The 16,092-nt window shown below is 36.8% G+C and overlaps 1 long non-coding RNA gene across 1 annotated transcript; it reads right to left on the bottom strand.

Annotated features, from left to right (window-relative positions):
• Positions 1 to 250: 250 nt before the first annotated feature.
• Positions 251 to 11,093, bottom strand: LOC116287207 (uncharacterized). The gene is made up of 3 exons (XR_016121359.1): positions 10,979 to 11,093; positions 2,264 to 2,426; positions 251 to 1,215 (listed from the first exon to the last, which is right to left on the bottom strand). It is a non-coding gene; the product is annotated as an uncharacterized LOC116287207 (long non-coding RNA).
• Positions 11,094 to 16,092: the final 4,999 nt, after the last annotated feature.

The raw sequence follows: 16,092 nt of genomic DNA, 5'->3' as shown, positions 1-16,092 counted from the left end.
TCGCGTAGGCTTGAGTTGGTCGACGACAACAATTTTTGGATTGACTGTATTTGAAATATCTACTCGAAGGGGAAGAAAAATAAGAAGGGAAGGCGGACAGCTTACTGAGTTCGGGAGTTCAGTAAGAATATAAAAGCAAATAGAAGTGGAAAAAATTACAAAAATTCAAAAGCAGTGATAGAGCTACTATAGGGCCTTTGCAGCTAAGCAATCACGTGCTGATTAATTCACTGAGAGCAAATGAATGAACATCCTGATTCCCACGGGTGAAATTTACTGGAGTCCAAACACATTTTCTACAACCTTTCTACAACCTGTTTCGAGAGATCGTAATAAAACTAAATTTCGTAATGCACTGGATACATCTGTTTTCATTCAGTTCTTTACAAGTAGCTACCCCCGACTCTAGTTTTTAAAATTCTTTCATATCAAAATTTTTGATTCCTTAGAGAATACAGGAACAATAGTCATAATTAAAAAACAAAAGCAGTGTGAAAAGGATTTTGGTTCAAATGATTTTTCACCGGTATGTGTTCGTACATGGATATCCAATTTCGTTTTCGTAATAAATGCTTTATCACAATACGAACAGTTAAATGGCTTTTCACCGGTATGTGTTCGTAGATGGCTATTCATATTCCCTTTTCGTGCAAATGCTCTATCACAATACAAACACTCATATGGTTTTTCACCGGTATGTGTTCGTACATGGATATCCAATTTCGCTTTCGTAACAAATGCTTTATCACAATACGAACATTTCAATGGCTTTTCACCGGTATGTGTTCGTAGATGAGTATCAAGTACGCTTTTCCACTTAGATGTTCTACTGCAGTAAGAACAGGCATAAGTCTTGGTATTACTTTTGTGCTTAGCTTGTACATTTGGTACGAGCTCCTTCCTTTCTTTTATCTTGGTAACTATGGTGCCCAATGACTCATCCACCTCATAGTCTTCACTAACTTCATCAAGGTTCTCGTTAATATCAGTGTTATTGAACGTGTTCTGCTCATTGACATCAATAGTATCATCATCATTTACTTCTTCTTTTATTTCGTTGCTTTCGCTATCTCTATTTTCCATTTGTCGTTCATTGTCCACATAGATTGAGGTACATTGATTGACACATCCGTAGTCTTCAGTCTGTGTAGCCACACTGCACAGTTCATTTGGTACATCTGGTACATCACTGGTCTGTACTCTAAGGATGGTGTTCTAGATAAACAACAAGTGAAATATTATAACCATTTACCTGTTCCATATTAATATCTAAAAGTTGTGCAATTTCTCAATATATGGCATCGCGATTCACTAAATAGCTTCTTATACAGTCCTTTGACTAAACGTTGTCGTTTGATCGGCTTCATCCCTACGCGCCTAGACCGAAAAGAATCATGGGGATAATTAATTCACAGTTACTAGCTGCCGCATATGTTATCTAACACGTCTTGAGCTCGCTGTTTCCGATCCCATTTAATTTGCTAAAACCATACTTCGAGCATACGGCGAATTAGATTTAAACTGGCGAGCAGTTTGGATGACGCAAGTTCTGGGTAATTTACGCGTTATCCTTTTCGGTCTAGGCGCGTAGGGATGATCCGATGAACGACAACGTTTAGTCAAAGGAATGTATTTTTGACACAATATTTTGTGGTATCGTAGTTTCAAAATTAAGGTTTCCGATTGGCTAACGCAACGAAAAGGAAAGCCAGCGCGCAAGTCAAATTTTACATGCAGAGAGTTAATTGCTGATATTTACTTTTTATTTCAAATTAACAAGACCCACAATACCCTTTGGTCTTGGAATGCACTATTCAGTATGCGGTATTCAATATTCAACCTTTTTTCAAATAGCTGTATACGATTTCCTGTGCCTTTATGCCCTCAGTTTCTAGAGGACAGTCTTTACTTATGACTATACCAGTGATTGTCTAAACTGCTTGGTGTTGGCTCAGTATGATGCAGTATTACTGTGCGTTTAAATGTATTGTGTAGTTTCAGAAATTATCCACAGAGGAATTTTTTAAAGGTCCCCACCCCTGAAAATTCCAATTTTCAACAATACCAACTCTGTAGTTTTGTTCTTTCTCTGACCCTACCCCTCCGAAATTCCAAATTTCTCTGGGGGGGGGGGGTTATGGATAATTTCTGAAACTACACATCAAAATAATTAATTTTAATGTATTAAAATACTGCACAGTAGAGCAGAGCACAAGCAGAGCAATGAAATGCACAGTGAGAGCAGAGCAAAACAGAGGCTTACCTCACAGTGAGTAAAATTTCTGTTCTATCTGTGTTCTCCAGTCTTAATGTTGTAATAAAACAAAATCTCTCCAGATTCACAAGCATATCCAAACCAATCTGACTCCATTTCATCTGAGTCCATATCCTCTCTTTTTATATGGTCACCTGACTCCATTTGAATACTGAAATAAATATGAAATGAACAGTAATTCTGGAGTAAAACTTGATATTACAGAGTAAGGAAAGCGGATAACAGCATAGCGATGGGGATAAGATGCTTGAGCTTCACCAATAAGAAAAATCCTTTCACCAATGACCCAGATGTCATTGGTGAAAGGCGATGCATTAGCAGCACGTCGCCACCTGCTGCAGCAGCAATATCCTGGGTTACAGAGGCTCTCTTGACCCCAGTGCTTCTTGCTCATAGCCCGGGGGTGGGGGGGTACTCCACCAGAATTTGGGTAGGGGTGTTCCGCTGGGATTCTGAAAGGGGTACCCTGTTTATGACAAAAAAACTCAAATTTGTAGAACCTGTTTATGACAAAAGATATAATTTATTGCACTGAGTTCCTGTTTCAATTATTATGTCATCTTGCGTATCGTTTTTTACGACCATGATAACCAGTTTCAGTCAATACGAAAGTAGAAACCCTGAATATGACAAGAAACTCAGAAAAAACTTGGAACTTGACTGAAATTGCATACTCTGTTTATGATAAGAAGCACAAAAAACCATACCCTGTTCAGCGGATCATCCCCATATAGTCCATATATAGGAGTACCCCCCCCCCCCCCCCCCCAGGGCTCATAGGTATAAACAACGGCACTAAAAATCAAAAATTAAAACTACTTTAGAACAACTCAGATTGGGGATAATTTAGATGAAACAAAATGATCTTTCTCCAAGATTGGTATGAATATGGAAAAATTATAATCCAAAGAATATATGACATTAAGAGGCAAATTTTATGGAGCAACCTCCACAATGATGAAAGGAAAGACGCCAGACATAAAAATAAACCCAGAGTCTTTCGTCAGTTCAAAACGGATTATAACTTTGAAGAATATTTAAGTCAAGTCACCAATATTAAGCACAGAGTGGCGCTTACAAAATTAAGAATTAGCAACCATAATCTTGAAGTAGAAATGGGTAGGTATAAGAGGCCTTATCTCATTTACGATGAAAAGATTTGCCCAGTGTGTAAGTCGGGAGTAGAAAACGAAAAACACTTTCTAGTTTGGTGTCCACTATATGACTCTCATAGAAACGATTTAAGAGAGTTCATAGAAAAAAAAACCAGCATTAATTTCAACAACATGAGCGCTGACAGTTGTTTCCTGTTTTTAATCAATTCAAAATCAGCATCTCTACAAAAAGCTATATCAGCTTACATTCATCAATGTATGCTGATACGTGAAAACGAAATAAGAAAATTACCTAATACATAGTATATATATATATACCTATGATATATTTGGAACCAAACACCCATGTACTCTTAAGTATAAGGTACCAAATGAAATTGTATTGTATTGTATTGCATAGTGAAAAAAATTACCCTCTGCTTTCCTATTTTTCTTGTTTTTGGTTTTTTAATATTCTAGTTATCTATTTTCTCTGTGTTTTTTTTTTTCTCACTTCAACCTTCTATGTTCATCATCATCTTGATTGAGGCAGACCTCACGGGGATGAAAATAACAATATAGTGGCTTTTTTAGTGGATTATTTAATCTTGGGCTTCCTGTGCAAAAAAAACAAGATGGCGTCTAATGTGCTTTGGTTTCAGTCTAATAAAAGCTGAATTCGGCCCCTAATAGTGAACCAGACTTCAAAACTTGAATGAAAATTTCTTTTATCATCAATAAAAACTGGCCCAGGATGATTTTGCTTTAGTATGTTAAATATTCTAAAGTTTGGTAAACCACCAAAAAGCAACGGTTACTCGATTTTGCTTTACCAAAGTTCTCCAATACACCACACTATCGAATTGTTTGACAAGATAGAACAAGTAGAGAAGTGTATTTGTATGGAATAACGCTCTCATATTGTACTTTACTTGTATATTGATCTTCGTTTCGTAGTTTTTACAGATTATTTCGTGACAGCGTCGTTTCCAAATGACTGAGGGGGGTTGGTAACGTTACCTTGCATATAGGGGCGCCTTGCATATAGGGGCGCCTTGCATATAGGGGCGCCTTGCATATAGGGGCGCCTTGCATATAGGGGCACTTTCCATAAAAGGCCATCGGTTGAATGATATATGATATGAATTGTATACTGCTGCAAACTAAAACATAGAATATATCGAATAAGGTTGTGTGAATGTAAAAGATTGAAAAAATCAAACTAAAACATGTACGAGTTACAAGAGTCTATCCGTGTTTTGAGACCGGTTTTAGCGAGAGTGTTTAGCGATCACTGCCTGAATTAAAAGCACGTTAAATCTCGCAACAATCACGTATTCATGCAGGGGTTTATAAACATCTATTGACTACTAGTGCTGGTTGTATTACATGATTCATTTACAAGGATCTCTTTTATCAAATATAAGCCGAAAGCGCCATTACAGACATAAACTTCATAAACCAGTCACGTAAATATATCAGAGAAATGTTGAAAACCAAATTCGAAAAATTAACTTTACTGCCATGAAACAAACACCGTAGTGATCTACAGGATTAAGTGGTATCAATGTAAAAGTTTCAAGAGAAATTGATTCATTATTGTAAGCTAGGGGCGCCTACTTACGTTACCTTGCATATAGGGGCGCCTACTTACGTTACCTTGCATATAGGGGCGCCTACTTACGTTACCTTGCATATAGGGGCGCCTACTAACGTTACCTTGCATATAGGGGCGCCTGCTAACGTTACCTTGCATATAGGGGCGCCTACTTACGTTACCTTGCATATAGGGGCGCCTACTAACGTTACCTTGCATATAGGGGCGCCTGCTAACGTTACCTTGCATATAGGGGCGCCTACTTACGTTACCTTGCATATAGGGGCGCCTACTTACGTTACCTTGCATATAGGGGCGCCTACTTACGTTACCTTGCATATAGGGGCGCCTACTTACGTTACCTTGCATATAGGGGCGCCTACTTACGTTACCTTGCATATAGGGGCGCCTACTTACGTTACCTTGCATATAGGGGCGCCTACTTACGTTACCTTGCATATAGGGGCGCCTACTAACGTTACCTTGCATATAGGGGCGCCTGCTAACGTTACCTTGCATATAGGGGCGCCTACTTACGTTACCTTGCATATAGGGGCGCCTACTAACGTTACCTTGCATATAGGGGCGCCTTGCATATAGGGACGCCTTGCATATAGGGGCGCCTTGCATATAGGGGCACTTTCCATAAAAGGCCATCGGTTGAATGATATATGATATGAATTGTATACTGCTGCAAACTAAAACATAGAATATATCGAATAAGGTTGTGTGAATGTAAAAGATTGAAAAAATCAAACTAAAACATGTACGAGTTACAAGAGTCTATCCGTGTTTTGAGACCGGTTTTAGCGAGAGTGTTTAGCGATCACTGCCTGAATTAAAAGCACGTTAAATCTCGCAACAATCACGTATTCATGCAGGGGTTTATAAACATCTATTGACTACTAGTGCTGGTTGTATTACATGATTCATTTACAAGGATCTCTTTTATCAAATATAAGCCGAAAGCGCCATTACAGACATAAACTTCATAAACCAGTCACGTAAATATATCAGAGAAATGTTGAAAACCAAATTCGAAAAATTAACTTTACTGCCATGAAACAAACACCGTAGTGATCTACAGGATTAAGTGGTATCAATGTAAAAGTTTCAAGAGAAATTGATTCATTATTGTAATCTAGGGGCGCCTACTTACGTTACCTTGCATATAGGGGCGCCTACTTACGTTACCTTGCATATAGGGGCGCCTACTTACGTTACCTTGCATATAGGGGCGCCTACTAACGTTACCTTGCACATAGGGGCGCCTGCTAACGTTACCTTGCATATAGGGGCGCCTACTTACGTTACCTTGCATATACCATACCACACACTCATTTCCCGTGTTTTACGAACATTTTCATAGAGGAATTACAGAGTGATAATACACGAATGTTCTTAACGTCTTATTATTTTTCTTCTTTTGAGTAAGTTTGTTTTTGTTGATCTCCTTGAGGTCCTAACTTTCAAGTCTGCTTGTGTGCAATAAAAATCGTTGTTATTCATGCACTCTTTCTCATTTATTTCGTCGCGTACAATGAATAATTTATCAACACTGCTTACAGCCAGACAATTTTACTTGTGAAGCTAGCTGTATTTTCGCTTTCACTCGTAACATAATCCGGCTGTAATATCTAATCATGATAATCTATAATAATAATATCATAGTAATAAGCTTTATTTGTATAGCGTCTATATCAATAATTGTTCTAGGCGCTTTACAATCGATGATAATAATCCATATTATAAAATATAGTATATATAATGTAATCTATTTTTATTATACATCTTTATCGTAAATGTTCAAGTACTCGACCGTTTTATAACACGGGGTTGATATCATGATCAATAATTGTATAATAGTATGATAATAAACGTATAATATTAAACAACCTGGTTTGACAAGATAGTTAATATGTTAACACTGTTCAATACATTGATAACGACATAAATCCGTTGTTTTTCAGCTTGATATGTAGTAGATGAAATGGAAATTGCCCTCATGTGAAGCCTACTCCAGAATACCTTTTACCAAGTCAAGTGGCAACACTAGTCTACCATACGCTGAAAAGGCAGCGATCTTGATGGTTACAAAAATGATATGTGCATATTCTTTTATCCCAATGTGACTGTTATTGACTTACATTTTTTAACCAAAGACGAAAAAATAAAAATAAACAAAATATTGGAGCTCATAGTGTCATTTTAAATATTGTTCATCAGAAATTATGATTTTTATTCACGATAAGCCACTTCATGACAGCTTCATGTATATTATCAGCCGAGCTCATTCTCCGTACAGCTCACGATAATTAAAAAATGCATGGTTCATGAGAAGTAATATTCCGCGTTCAAAGCAAATTTCAAAAAGATTCGAAATAAATTCAAATTGAAATTAAAAAAGGAACGCGATTTCACGCTAATACCGCACGCCCCTGTTTAATTCTTAAACAAACCATACACTTCTGGAACGTGTATGGGTTGCCCAATGTGCTGGTATCTGGAGCTTGTACCGTTATTTGGGAGGGGGCACTTTAGAACATTTTTTGTGTATCTTTCTTTCAGTACTTTTTTCAGTACGAATTTATTCAAACGTGTACACCTTTTAAATGGTTTATTTTAATAAAAATGTACCGCTTTCGTATATCTTTTAACCAGTGAAGTGGAATGACACTCGATTAGTAAAACTAGACAGATGCGGTTTTGTAACAGGAGAAAACAGCATTGCGTTACTAACGTCACTATTAAAAGATTTTTACTTAGTTAATAGGCTCCATCTAAAATTGCACTGACAACAAAATCAGTGATAGATTGTGGCTATTCTTACTCAAGTTTCTTGTAAAATTCTGAATTTAGAATTTAAAAATCACAATAAATTCAGCTTTTACAAATTTTTTTCTTTCTTACAACGTCAATAATCCTACACTTTTCATAGATTGTAAGAATAAATTCAAATGATTAGAAAAGGTACCTTTTTATTTAGTGTTTTTTTTTTTTTTTTTTGAATGGATGTGATGAAATTTCCTATCTTTTCTCAAGTTTAGTCCTTTAAAGGAAATTCGAAAAGCAGATAAAAAGGTACTTTTTTTTGCGGTCACTAACTACATAATTATTGATTCCAATAATTGAAAACGCAATGCCAAATAATTTTTCCCCCGTGCTTTTTTACTTGTTTTTGTTATCGTTTTGTTTTGTTGTTTAGCTGCAAAGAATACCGGACCACGAGCGCGGGCAGATATTGAAAAAAAATACCGCCCGCTCAAACAGCAAATCAGAACGGAAGTTTTTTTAGGATACCGAACCGGAATAAAATAAAAACAAAATATGTGAATTGCAAAAAAATGCGGATTCTTAGAAATATTATTTAACCGCTCATTAATATTACTTCTAACTAAGGAGAGCCTAAAGTCACAGCCTCAGCTGCGCATGCTGTGCCAGCGTATGATTCATGAATCTATGAACACGTCATTCAAATCCATTTATGTGTGATCTTGCACAGATTTGCCATTTCGTAGAGCAGACCATAGTTTTTAAAAAAAAACAAGGCATTTTACGCAACCCAGGGGGGAAAAATGTTTTGTTTTTTGAAAACAATAATTTTCACATCTATTGTTTTTACTATCCGCCTCCATATTGTCCGACCTGATTCTGCTACCTGCTCGCTATTTTCCCCCTACATTCTGATCATATAGTTGATGAGGAAGCAAAACTCCAGTTATTTATGCGCATGACAACCGGGGGAAAAATCGAAAAAAAAAAAGCTATTAACTAAAACAACCTGCGCATTTCAATAACGCCTGTTCATAGCAGTAACAAAAACTCGGAAACTCATCGACAAGTTCCGTTTTTTGTAAACGTTTCCTAGATGCACGAGGCGGTATATCAATCTATGAGTGTCAAACCTAAAAAGCAAAAAAAAAAAACAACAACAAAAGAATCAATATTATAACACCTTAGATCTATCTCCTTCTCTGTCTACCCGTATGCAAATTAAGCTGTTTTCCGGAAATCAGTCCTCTCTCGTAGCCAATTAGAATTCTACGCTAGGTACCCTATTTTGACGAAAAAAATCAATGCTGTCATTTGGCTGCTTGGTACGTCCAGTGAAGGATTTGGGTTTCAAGAACACTATTACAAGATTTTGAAGAAATCAAGATGGATGGTTGTAAGTATATACCATTGATTTCAATCAGGGGAGTAAACCCCTGGACAGAAAATCACCAAGAATCAGGGGAGTAAACCCCTGCACAGAAAATCACCAAGAAGCATTTCTAATGGAAAGAAATCCTTAAGATAAGACAAGAAAAGAAAAAATGTTGGGAAAAAGAAAAAAAAAAGAAAGTTGTATGAATACTAAACGCTGGCGACAATGAGTCAGGTGGTACCTGATGATACCCTTCTGAATATATTCAGATTAATATCTCGTGTGTGAGAGGGGACCAGCAGCCATGTATATCATTAGATTTATTTGTCATTTATAGTCGTCTTTGTTATTCTTTTGCGGAACAATAAATTCTTTTTGTATTTTTGATCACAAATGGAAAAAAAAAAGAAAGGTAGTCTTACAACAAAAAATTAATGTAAGTAAGGCGCCCCTATATGCAAGGTAACAACAGGGAACCCGACTTTTGGAACTTTTTATAACTTTTTTTGCTCTTTAAAGGGTTTCTCCTGGTAAGATCAGTTTACGGCTACATCAGCTGTAATCAGATCTGGTTTATTATATAGATATCGATGAAATACCAGGTTTTCTCTAGTGTTTAAAGCTTGATATCTATATGCAAGGTAACGTAAGTAGGCGCCCCTATATGCAAGGTAACGTAAGTAGGCGCCCCTATATGCAAGGTAACGTAAGTAGGCGCCCCTATATGCAAGGTAACGTAAGTAGGCGCCCCTATATGCAAGGTAACGTAAGTAGGCGCCCCTATATGCAAGGTAACGTAAGTAGGCGCCCCTATATGCAAGGTAACGTAAGTAGGCGCCCCTATATGCAAGGTAACGTAAGTAGGCGCCCCTATATGCAAGGTAACGTTAGCAGGCGCCCCTATATGCAAGGTAACGTTAGTAGGCGCCCCTATATGCAAGGTAACGTAAGTAGGCGCCCCTATATGCAAGGTAACGTTAGCAGGCGCCCCTATATGCAAGGTAACGTTAGTAGGCGCCCCTATATGCAAGGTAACGTAAGTAGGCGCCCCTATATGCAAGGTAACGTAAGTAGGCGCCCCTATATGCAAGGTAACGTAAGTAGGCGCCCCTAGCTTACAATAATGAATCAATTTCTCTTGAAACTTTTACATTGATACCACTTAATCCTGTAGATCACTACGGTGTTTGTTTCATGGCAGTAAAGTTAATTTTTCGAATTTGGTTTTCAACATTTCTCTGATATATTTACGTGACTGGTTTATGAAGTTTATGTCTGTAATGGCGCTTTCGGCTTATATTTGATAAAAGAGATCCTTGTAAATGAATCATGTAATACAACCAGCACTAGTAGTCAATAGATGTTTATAAACCCCTGCATGAATACGTGATTGTTGCGAGATTTAACGTGCTTTTAATTCAGGCAGTGATCGCTAAACACTCTCGCTAAAACCGGTCTCAAAACACGGATAGACTCTTGTAAATCGTACATGTTTTAGTTTGATTTTTTCAATCTTTTACATTCACACAACCTTATTCGATATATTCTATGTTTTAGTTTGCAGCAGTATACAATTCATATCATATATCATTCAACCGATGGCCTTTTATGGAAAGTGCCCCTATATGCAAGGCGCCCCTATATGCAAGGCGCCCCTATATGCAAGGCGCCCCTATATGCAAGGCGCCCCTATATGCAAGGTAACGTTAGTAGGCGCCCCTATATGCAAGGTAACGTAAGTAGGCGCCCCTATATGCAAGGTAACGTTACCAACACTGCTGAAATGACTCGAGTCATCAGCACTTTAATCCTACGAACAGCACTAAATATAAAAAAAACAGCGCAACACATCATGTCTGACTTACCTGTCGTATCAGTTGACCAGAAAAAGATCTTTCTGTGCAGGAATATCGACCACAATCACAAGATATTTGCGAAAATTACAAGAGCCAATCGATCGAACTGACATCAAGCACAATCACTAAGAGATGGGAAGAACCACAGGGAGCCCATTAACATGTGTTTAGTGTTAGTACTAAAATCACAGGGAGCCTAATTTAGTTTAAAGTGAATGGTGAAAATATCATCGGAAAAACTAAATATATATATATATATTAATTCGAGGTCAAGATAATGACCTCCGAAATACGAGAGAGTAAAAAAATCGATAAAAAAATGTACTAGAACGTTTTTTTCTCGCGCGCCTTCAATTTCCTATATAAATCCCATATCGTATCCAAATGTCGCCCTTTATGGCGCTCTTATGTATATATACTCAGATACTCAGATATATATATATACATAAAAGCGACATTTTGCACCTATCAATGTCTTGCCCCAACGGGAGGAGCACGGGCATACCCAGGGGCTATTGACATTTTTGAAAAAAAATTGTCAACGAGCCCCTCTTAAGGGCCATATCAAATTGACAATAGGCCCCTCACAAGGAGAAGAGAAATTTCGTTGAAAGTAAAACTTATTGTAATTGTTTTAAAAGAAAACTAAAAAAACTAACAAACAAATTGCATGTATTTAGGCTGCATTCATAATGTATACCGCAGGGGGGGGGGGGGGGGGGGGGCAGAGGAAATTTCAAAAATACTCCAAAATTTCAAGATCCCCCCTACTTAATGTCAACAAAAATTGTGCCCCCCCCCCACCCCCTCCTTTAGCAGCAAAAAATTGTACCCCCCCCCCCCCCCCTATTCAACATTCCCACGTGTAAGTCTCTAAGGACGCTTGGCGATAGATCTTTTTGAATGGCTTCTCCCAAACTGTGGAATGGGCTCCCACTGGACATTCGCAACATCTCTTCTCTTGTCAAATTTAAGACACCCCTAAAGTCGTATTTTTATAAGATGGCATATTTTAAATAGATTATTCTTTATTTGTTTCAATATTTTTATTTTATTCATGAATCTATTCATATATATATATATGTTTGGCTGGGTTGGGGAAGGGGGGGATTTAATAATTTTAACGTTTTTATTCATGTAAATTATTATTTTTTTAGTATTGTTATAGTTTCTTATTAGATTGTAATGCGCATTAGAAAAAAGAAATGTTGATTCTTGCGCAATATAAGTTAATAAATTATTATTATTATTATTATATACCTAAATACAAACACTTCTTTGTCCTGATACCTACACATTTCTATGCAAGCTATTGTGATGACTGGTAACGAGAGCTTGCTATAGACTGTCTTCCTGATCATAATTCATACTGAACTGGATGAGAAATATCGGTTTCCATTTCCTCCATTGTCACTGACGACTATTTTGTTGAAACTTTTTGAAACTTTTTTGAAAGGAACCAGTGAGAAGCACTTAGGATGCTAGGTTGTAAAACTTTATATATTATATCTCCTACGCGTTTCGTCTAACTCTGTAGACTTCTTCAGGAAGTTTTACAATAAAAGTTTAAAGCTCACAGCCTACCACAGTTTGTGGTTTTTCTTTTTGTTTAAAGCGCCTAGAGCAAATTTGGATAGGCGCTATATAAATATTTATTATTATTATTATTATTATTATTATTATTATTATTATTATTATTGAAGCTAGAATGAATGTTTAGATCTAATGATGAGATAAACGTTTTTCGCAAAATGTCTTTTACTGCACATTAATAGCTATGCCCCCAGGGTCTTGTTTTATTTCTATGAAGTCCAAAGCTGGATTGAAGGACTGGTTTTGAGTTTAGAAAAATATCATATTTCGTATTGGAATATCGAGAATAAACTTGAACCAGTGTTTTAAAGGGACATAAAGATCATAATCCACTAGAAAGTTTTAGTTGAATTAAAATTCAGACGATTTTCGAACTAGTAATTCCCAAAGCAAAAGCATTTTTTTCGGATTATTGCCTGTGGAGGACTTTCCATATTTTAAATCACCATTGGATAATAAGTACGCAGCTTATACTCACGAATAGCTGGGCGTACGATGATGTCATTAATTTGTTTTGATCAAAAACAGAAGTTCATAACTAAGTTCATAGTTCATATGAACTTCTGTCAAAAACATGAAATTCTTGGAAATTCAGGCAATAAACAAACAAACATCAAAAGTGGCAAGATCCTACCGCTTTGGAAGATATCTGAGAATTTGAGGACAAATCTCTTGATGGTTTTCAAATTAACACTATGAAATTTTTACTGCAAAATTTAGCAACTTTAATTTATTATATCTCCTGAACTAATGAAACAACTGCTCTCAAATTGATAAATATTATCAACAGTTATGACGTCTTTATATTTCTTAAGTCCAATCGTTTATGGCTCAAAAGTTGATTTTTGGAAATATAAGCAGTACGCCCAGCCGAATGAAAAATCCACCTACAGCACCACTCCCCTTTCACAAAACCCTAAACACATGTTATTGGGCTCCCTGTGGTCCTTCTCATCTCACCTTGGTGACTGTGCTTGACTCGAGTTCGGTCTTATTTTCACAAATTCCTTGTTATTTCGTTCGATTTTCCTACACAAATAGACTGTTTTCTACGGAAGCTTCTAGGGGACATGCGAGATGCGATTTGTTTAAAATGCGAAATGCGAGTTGATTTTAAATGCGAGATGCGAGTTGATTAAAATGCGAGGTGCGAGTTGATTAAAATGCGAGATGCGAGTTGAAAGTAAGTCTTAATAATTGTAATAATCTCAGTCCTGGACATCGTCCTGCATTCACTAGATGCTGGTTACATCTAAAAACTTCTAAGTAAGTCCTCAAAACAAAGCGCAAGGAATTCAGCCCGTAATAAAATGTAAAAAAAGCTCTGTATATTTGAACATATTAAAATAAAACGAAAGGAAACTAGGGAATACTTACTTTACTCAGACTCGGACATCAGGAAAAAATGACGTCATTCGAAATGGAATCAGCAACTCGATCGCATGTAGCATTTCAATCAACTCGCATGTCGCATTTTAAACAACTCGCATGTCGCATTTTAATCAACTCGTATTTTAAACAACTCGCATGTCGCATTTTAAACAACTCGCATGTCGTATTTTAAACAACTCGCATGTCGCATTTTAAACAACTCGCATATCGTATTTTAAACAACTCGCATGTCGCATTTTAAACAACTCGCATGTCGTATTTTAATCAACTCGCATGTCGGATTTTAATCAACTCGCATGTCGTATTAAACAACTCGCATCTCGCATTTCCCCTAGAAGCTTCCGTAGTTTTCTGGTCAACTGATACGTGAGGTAAGTTATTTATGATGTTATGATGCTAAAAACAGTCTTGAGTACAGTTAGAGGACCAATTGCATGGAACTGTTTAGATAAGTGGACCAGAAGACTTACGAAAAGAGACAATTTTAAGAAAGCTCTTAAAAGTAACTATAAGCCCTTAGAACAAATTTATTTCCTAAAAGGAACAACAGTAAATACGAATAAGGATATGACTAATTATATTTATTATTAGTTTTTCTAGGAATAGAGTGCAGGTGATGTGGCTGTTGGGCGCCATTGGCTGGCCAAATAGCTCTTTTGCCATATTGCTGTTTGGGGCCAGGCTATTCCCCAATATGAGTTTGTTAACTGCGCTCTGTTTCGTATTTCTTATATCAGTGTAAATAGATGGGTATGTATTTTATATAACTCTAAATTAAATAATAATTAAATTTAAGAGAGAATTATTTTTGTATTTAAGCAGTGAGTGCCAAAAACTATTTTCTTGAAGAAAGGCTGTTGTACAAGGCTAAGATCTTGTTATTCAGAAAGTTTAACTTGTTTGGAAGTGGAGATGACCGATGAAAGTGGAATCAAACTGTTAACCCAAAGCAAACATTTTATTCGAAAATGAGGTTTAGGCCTTCATTTGCTTATTTCCCATATATTTTCTATAAAAAAGCCTGACAAAGCTACATACTAACACAAATGCAACAAAATATCCTTGTACAATTGTAAATACTGCTTCAAACAGGCATTTTATCATAGTACATCAGTTTCTAACTGTTAAAAAAAGGTTTTGAGTGTTAACCCAACACCAAAATTGGGATCAAAACTCATACAAAAGTCTGGTTTTCAGCGCTTTTTGCCATTTTTGCTCATTATTGAAAAAATTTCCTCTTAATAGTTTTAAGTTTTAGGAGTAATTCTTAGTTTTTAGGTAGGGTCCACATCAGATTTGTTAAGTTGCCTTTTAAAGACCTACACAGAGAAATAAAGTATGGACGGACAGACAGATGGATGGATGGATGGTCTCCCAGTTCAACAGACCAACAAATATTCTAATTTCAAGGCATAATACTAATGATATGCTAACAATTCACTCATGATCGTAAGCTACACAGCTGCTAATAGTTCCTTTATATTCAGCCCATAAAGCCCCCCATTAATCTTAAGATATAAAGCGCAGTGAGACTTTGCAATGTGCTATATTAGAACCTTCCATTATTAAGGTAAATTCCCTGCATTTGTCTCGGCAAGCAATAACTGGATACCTGTATATGCTAATGAGGTACCTTAGAGCATTGTAAAAGAAAAGGATATATTTTGCTGATAAAGCTGAAAAATCTTAGCCCCATCACCATTCTGCTATCTGCTGCTATACTTGCTTTCCTTGTTCTGTAGTCAGACTTACTCCATATTCTCTGTGTGCTAATAGTGTTCATTTCATATTTATTTCAGTATTCAAATGGAGTCAGGTGACCATATAAAAAGAGAGGATATGGACTCAGATGAAACAGAGTCAGATTGGTTTGGATATGCTTGTGAATCTGGAGAGATTGTGTTTTATTACAACATTAAGACAGGAGAACACAGATGGAACACAAATTCTACTGACTCTAAGGTAAGTCTCTGCTTTGGTCTGCTTGCTGTGTCTTTCCCTGCTGGGCTGGGCTGGGCTGGGCTGGGCTGGGCTGGGCTGGGCTGGGCTGGGCTGGGCTGGGCAGCCATATAAAAACCAACTAAGTTTTTGCATTTTTGAAGAAACATTTTGCCACAAACTACCACAAATCAATGCAG

The sequence above is a fragment of the Actinia tenebrosa genome, unplaced genomic scaffold (genome assembly GCF_029948245.1).
Source record: "Actinia tenebrosa isolate PJP-AT-01 unplaced genomic scaffold, QUT_ActTen_1.0 PGA_scaffold5__44_contigs__length_20552954, whole genome shotgun sequence".
Taxonomy (NCBI): domain Eukaryota; kingdom Metazoa; phylum Cnidaria; class Anthozoa; order Actiniaria; family Actiniidae; genus Actinia; species Actinia tenebrosa.
Note: the sequence above shows the minus strand (reverse complement) of the source record. Positions and strands in the feature narration are given on the sequence as shown.